Here is a 7,306-nt window from a genome sequence, read left to right as displayed (position 1 = left end):
CAGACTGTCACCTCGTCTCTGTGGCCGTACAACCCAGAAAAGACTGTGGAGGCAGCCATCCAACGCAGTGGGAGACTGACAGAGGAATTCGGTTATTTTGAACTCTTGGGTGTTTTGCTTTTCTTGAGCAATTCCCACCCCACCCCCCTTTGGTGATTTATTGGATTCAGGGCCACCTTCTAATATCCTCTGAGCCCAATTTAGACTTTAACACTTAACATATATATGCTCCAGGAGTTAAGGGCTCACTTCCTGCACTAAAGAAGCAGAGATTGAGAAAAATGACCCCTGTGATCCGTAATTTTGATGGACCCAAGTGAAGTTAGCCTGTCACCAGAGGCAAAGGGATAATATTTTTTAAGACGTGGGAATCTTTTCCATGCTGTTGTTCAAGGCAAGACTGTTGTAGCTTCATCTTCTCATAGGGTGTCTACACCTGCTCGTTGCCACCTTGGACTCACAGTGTTTGCTGTCCTTTCCTGACCAACGTTCATCACACATCTGAGGTTTATTCACACCGAACACCAATACCCCAAATGCTCGAGACATTTATGGAGCACCTATTGTACATCATCACGTACAGATATATACCTGGCTCTGGGGACCAGAAAAAACTAAGACAGAGCAGCTGCCCTGAGAGCTGACAGCCTTGAAGGGAGTCAGGTTGGAAAATAAATTATGATGCACTGTGATAAGCTCACCAAAGATGGAGAAAGAGACACCTCTGAGAAAGGTGTGGGTAGTTCTCTAGGGCAAGGGATGGGGTTTAGGAAATTCTTCCAGGAGAAACAGGCATCTGAGGTAGGTGTTAAAGGAAGCTCAGGCATTTCTCGAGGGGAAAACACAGCAAGGAAGAGGCCATGGAGGTGTGGGAAAGCATGCTGCGCTGCAGGAGCGCTGGAACTTCAGGGGGAGGGGTCAGTAAGAGGAAATGCAACAGATAGACCAGCCCAGGCCAGACGTGAGCATCAGCTGGTTACGAGAGGCTCCTGTAAGTTTCCAGACAAGAAACGTCAGGGTGCTGGACCAAATGCTCACAGAAGTGAAAAGGAGAAGATGGAATTAATGGAACTTGCTGACTGACTAGCTTTGCAGCGTAAGTCAGAAGACAGAGCTGAATGAAGATGAGTCTCAGGATTCAGGTAGACGGTGTTAGAACTCTCAGGAAGATCTACATTTTAATAGGCATCAGATCCATAAGCTAAAGGGAAAAACTGTACTGGAGTGCTTTAGCCAGTAAAGCGTGTGATCCAGTGGACATAAAGAAGCCAAGTTCTTTTTGCTGAAGACATTAGTAAGAAAGACGGGGGAGGGGCGATTAAAAGCAAATTATGTTTCCTAACTATTTTAGGCATGTTAAATATTCTAAATAGTTGTCAGATTTCTAAACCTTGACACTGTGTTATCAGAGAAAGTAAATAACTGACTTCCATTTTCAGCAAGATAATGAATATTATAATGGACATGTCAAAACGCAGAATGAAATGTAGAGAATTTGCTTTTGAATGATGGATAAGCCTGCAGACTTTAGAGCTGAGGAGAGCTGGGACAGCATAAAGTAGAGAGGTGAGTCCACACTGATCTGCTGACCTAGACCCGTGTGTGTGTCTGTGTGTGTGTGTGTGTGTGTTTGTGTATGGGGAGCAAGGAGAAATCAGAATGGCTGGCACCTCTGATAAAGTTGAGACTCAGACAGGGTTATGCTCCCAGGAAAAGGGCTAGGCAGGGGGAAAGATGACTTCTCTGCAAAGACAAACAACAAGGATATTTGTCTTTATCAGCAACATCCTTAGGCACCTGGAAGAAGCAGAACATATCTTCTAGGGAGTCTCCCTTAAGCTGTGCTTCTGCTAGCACTCACAGGTAAAGTGGCCACAGATTTGAACGCGCACACACGCACTTCCAGGTAAACCATCAAGACTGGCTTCAAGAAAAGCAAAAAGTAGAACGAGACCAACCAAGACCTCAGACATGGAGTCATCAGACGTAGATTATAAAATAAGAATGTTCAACATGGGAAAAGAAAGAAAAGAAGAGCATAAAAACAAGAGAAAGGAGCAAGAAATGCCCCAAAACAATAAGCCATAGTTGAAAAAGAACTAAATAGAACTTACAGAAAAAAATTTTTTAAATTTTAACAGTGTTAAAATTTTTTTGAATCTCCACGTAAAAGGAGATGCCCTGGATAGCAAAACCAAACCAAGGTATGCTCATGAACTCCAAAATGCATGCACGTGAAGACAAATCACTGCTGGCCACAAGATCTGTGTGGTACCAATGTCCATACAGGGAGAAGGAGACTGACCTGAGAACAGTAGAATCCCCAAATAGCTGTTATTACTAGGGAGCACAGGGGGCCCAATTTGAGAACAGCCCCCGGGTTTCGCCCAATCCAACAGCATGTGAGTGCAAGGGGACCACAGTAAGAAGGATCAAAGGGTCCCAGAGCAGTCTACACTCTATGAATGCTCAAAACTGACTCACCCAAGTGCCTTCCTAGGCTGGAGTCCTACACTGAAGAGAAATTGCTGAGAGTGGGATCCAAATTGATCAAGACAGGCATGACAGAGACAAAAAAGAGGGTGAAGATGAGCGGTTGGCAAATCTCTCCTGTAAAGGACCGGACTGAATACCTTGGGCTGTGAGGACCACACAGTCTCTGTTGGAACTCCTCAGCTGTGCAGTCGCAGTGTGAAAGCAGCCACAGAAGGTGTGTAAATGAAGAGATGTGTCTGTGCTCCACTAAAACCTTCCTTACAGACACTGAAATATGAACTTCACAAAATTTTCATGTGTCATAAAACGTTCTTTTTCTTTTTTTTTGGTTTTGTTGCTGTTGTTTCAATGATTTAAAGGTAAAACCATTCTTAACTCACAGGACATACAAAAACTGGTGGTGGGCCAGATTTAGGTTTCCAAGCCCTGGTACCAATCAAAGTAGAGTAAAGGAAAAAACACAAGTTCGGATGCTCAACCTCACTAGTCATCAAGGAAAGGCCAGTCACAACCACAATGAAATATCAACTCACACCTGTTGAAATGGCTTTTATCAAAAAAACAAGAGATAACAAATGTTGGTGAGGATGTGTAGAGAAGGGAATCCTTATACACTGTTGATGGAACTGTAAAATGGCGCAGCTGTTATGGAAAACAGAATAGCAGTTCCTCAAAAACTTAAAAATTGAACACCCGTATGATCCATCAATTCCACTCCTGGGTACATATCCAAAGGAATTGAAATAAGGGTCTTGAACAGGTCTGCACACTAATGTCCATTGCAGCATTATTCACAGCAGCCAAGATATGGGAACAGTCTAAGTGTCCACCAATGGATGAATGGGTAAAGATGTGGTATACACATGCACACGCGCACGGACACACACACACACACACAGACACAGGGGAATATTATTCCGCCATGAAAAAGAAGCAAATTCTGCCATTTGTGTCAACATGGATAGACCTTGAGAGCATTATGTTAAGTGAAATATGTCAGAGAATGATAAATACTGTATGATACCATTTATATGTGGAATCTAAAAAAGGTGATCCTTGTAGAAACAGAAGAGTAGAATGATGGTTACCAGGGCCTGGGTGTGGGAGAATTGGGGTGGTGTTGTTTAAAGGTACAAACTTGCAATTAGAAGATGAATCAGCTCTGGAGATCTAAGGCACAGCCTAGTGATTATAGTCAACAGTACTATCTTACAAACTTCAAAGTTGCTAAGAGACTATATTTTAGTTGTTCTCACTACCCAAAGTAAATGATAATTACGTGATGTGATAGAGATGTTGGCTAACACTATAGTGGTAATCATATTGCAATATATAAATGTATCAAATCAGCACATGTACACCTTAAAGTTACACAATGTTATATATCAATTATACCTCAATAAAAAAATACATTTAAAAAGAAAAAAAAGCTCAGAAAGTGAGCTACCTTATGGTTGAACACTACCAAAAACAGCAGAAGAGTGTTGTGAAGTTAGAAAAGCCACGCTAAACTGTGCTTTATTCTAAAAGTTCAGGCAAACTAACGTCACATAAAAATAAGCAACAGAAAATTATGAGGGTCAAATCCCATACAAAGTTATTATAAGAAAAAAGAGAAAAAGGAGTAGAATGATGTTGTACAGACAGTAAAAGCATGAACGAAGACATAGCCCCAAAACAAATCCAAAACTATTCCTAAACAGGCTAAATGACTTCAGGAAAATTATGTAAGACATCAAATAACATATACATGAGAATTAGAAAAACTCGTCAATGAGGCAACAGAATTCAGGAAAGTATAGAAATAAAAGAAAAATTTCAGAAGCAAAGACTAAGCTAGAATGAACACAATAACAAACACGAAATGTAATTCTTAAGAGATATAGAAAGTGAAAATGGTAAAAGTTTTAAAAATCAAAAAGAAATGAAGAAATATTTTAAAAGATATCAGAGAAAGTGGCAAATATTAAACATAGGCAAAGGACATTGACATAGGAGTTCCTGAAGAAGAGACCAAATCAAAGGAAAAAAAAAGCCCTGAGCTAGTACTAAAGACTACAGTCCAAGAACCTTTCCTTTAAAAAAAAAAGGTTTGAAGCTATATCTTGAAAAAGTGTACCATATACCTGACAATATTGATGCAGAATGGTAAAAGTACTAAACTTTAAAGAAAAAAAATTCATTCGACATCTAAAGAAAAAAAAGGAACATATGACTAACAAGGGAAAAAATTAGATTATGATCAAAGTTTATGACTACATGCTTTATGAAAGGAAAATGAAATAATAGATTTAAGATACTCAAGGAAGAAACATATGAGATAAGAATTTTATATCCAGAAAAATTGACTTTTAAGTACAAAAGTCACAAACTTATCAACATGTCAGAACTCATAAAATATTATTCCCATGAACCTTTCCTGAGGAATCAAGCTTCAGGTGACCAAAATAACTAAAGAGATATTGACTTGGGGCTGGCCCCGTGGCCGAGTGGTTAAGTTCGCGCGCTCTGCTGCAGGCGGCCCAGTGTTCCGTTAGTTCGAATCCTGGGCGCGGACATGGCACTGCTCATCAGCCCACGCTGAGGCAGCGTCCCACATGCCACAACTAGAAGAACCCACAACGAAGAATACACAACTATGTACCGGGGGCTTTGGGGAGAAAAAGGAAAAAATAAAATCTTTAAAAAAAAAAAAAAAAAAAGAGATATTGACTTAAGCACTGATGGAGAAATATATATATATATATATACACACACACATACACGCATATATCACATATGAATGAGTGTTGAGAGAGACAGTATGTGATGGCAATAGGCTCTGACAATGTGGATAAAGGACAGTTATTTCAAAAATGATGGGAAGAGAAAAATGGAGGGAGAATTAGAGAACATCTGAAAAAAGTGTAATGTTTTTGGAATCATATTGATGGTGGTATTGGTAGTGCTATTCTGAGACTGCTGTGTGTGTTATATGGCATAAAACCAATGAGTTTTTATGGGATATTCTAATTCTAGCATCTCCTGTGTCTCTGAGAATTATGTTCTCAAGTATAGAAGAAAGAAGGTACAGATGTAATTAAGAGGTTAAGCTCTATAGGATCTAATTCGAACTGAACTCATGAAGTATTTTACTTTTAATATATGTATACAGTTCTTAATTCTGCCCACTAAACATCCCTTTGGGCCAAAACTGTGGTCTTGAAATACCATTTCTTACAGAAAGAAATCAAGGCTTCTTGGAGGAATGGTTGATTTCATGGCTGCAAAAAGAAAAGTATGAGATGAGTCTGGAGCATCTTGTTACACCAAATAGGAAGGAAGCTGTCAAAGACCATTAAAATGATGGTGAAAGAACCTAGGAACCCACTGCAAGGGGTTCTCACTAGACACAATGAGACACTTTGAGCTCTAAAAATAATTGCAATTGACTGAAAACCCTCAAAGATGTTTAAATCCGTAAGTTCTTAAGGCTATTGAAATTGACAGGAATGAAAAGGAACCAATCCATTACCCCGAAAACCAGTAAATCAATGGAAGCGATCAAGCATTTATCTTGCCTCTCCTTGGTAAACTATACCACTTGGTAAGCAAATAGTAGATGAGAGAAAGTGTATCTTTATAAAATTATTCCAAATAATAGGTGAAAAAGAAATCATAGATTTAGAAGATTGCCCTTTGTAATCCATGAATGAAAATAGACATTAAAAATCAATGACTCCTAAGATTACAAAATAGAGAGCCAACCAACCATTATATCTTCCAACAGACTTGGCAAAGAGGTTGAGTTTGAGTGTGACCCAGTCAGTGGAGCCAGCTGGCAATTTTCAGGAAATGCAGGTGACAGAGGTACATGCTGAATTGCTCCATGAATAGACAATCACCAAAATCCACGTCGGGGGAAGTCGTATACATCAAATGGCTCGGGATTCAAAAGATGAATTGGAGAAATTGTAAGGGAGTGAAGAGTGTAGAGGAGGAACATAGATTTTTAAAAGGCTTAAAAGATATATCAAAAAATTTAAATGTCCAAAGGTAAGAAAAAATATTTAATGGAAGTGTAATCTACAAATCAAACACAGCTTAAGAGAGAATTAGTGGGGCCAGCCCTGTGGCCAAGTGGTTCAGTTTGCATGCTCAGCTTCGGTGGCCCAGGGTTTCACAAGTTCGGATCGTGGGCACAGACCTAGCATGACACATCAAGCACGCTGAGGCAGCGTCCCACACAGCAGAGCCAGAAGGACCTGCAACTAGAATATCCAACTGTATACTGGGGGGCTTTGGGGAGAAGAAGAAGAAAAAGAAAAGAAGATTGGAAATAGATGTTAGCTCAGGTGCCAATCTTTAGAAAAAGAGAGAATTAGTAAACTGGAAAATACATCCAAAGAAATTGCTCAGAATGCATCACAAAAGAACAAATAGAAAATATGAAAGTTAAGAAAAAATAAAATGAAAAGTCCAATGTACATCCATTTCAAGTTTCAGAACAAAATGGTAGAATGATTGGAGGACAGATCTATTCAAAGAATATTTAACAGACTACTTAATAAATAATGGCCAAGAATTTTCCAGAATTGAGGAAGGGCAATAATATACAAAGCAAAATAAATAAAAATAAATTCATGCATAGCTACCTCTTAGTCATGCTATATACCATCAAAGACAAAGAGACGATTATAAAAGCAACCAGATTATCTATAAAACACTGTCAATTAGACTGACAGCAGTCTTCTTTTTTTCTTTTTTTTAAAGATTTTATTTTTTTCCTTTTTCTCCCCAAAGCCCCCCGGTACATAGTTGTGTATTTTTA

This window comes from Equus asinus, chromosome 27 (assembly GCF_041296235.1).
Source record: "Equus asinus isolate D_3611 breed Donkey chromosome 27, EquAss-T2T_v2, whole genome shotgun sequence".
Lineage (NCBI taxonomy): Eukaryota > Metazoa > Chordata > Mammalia > Perissodactyla > Equidae > Equus > Equus asinus.
Note: the sequence above shows the minus strand (reverse complement) of the source record.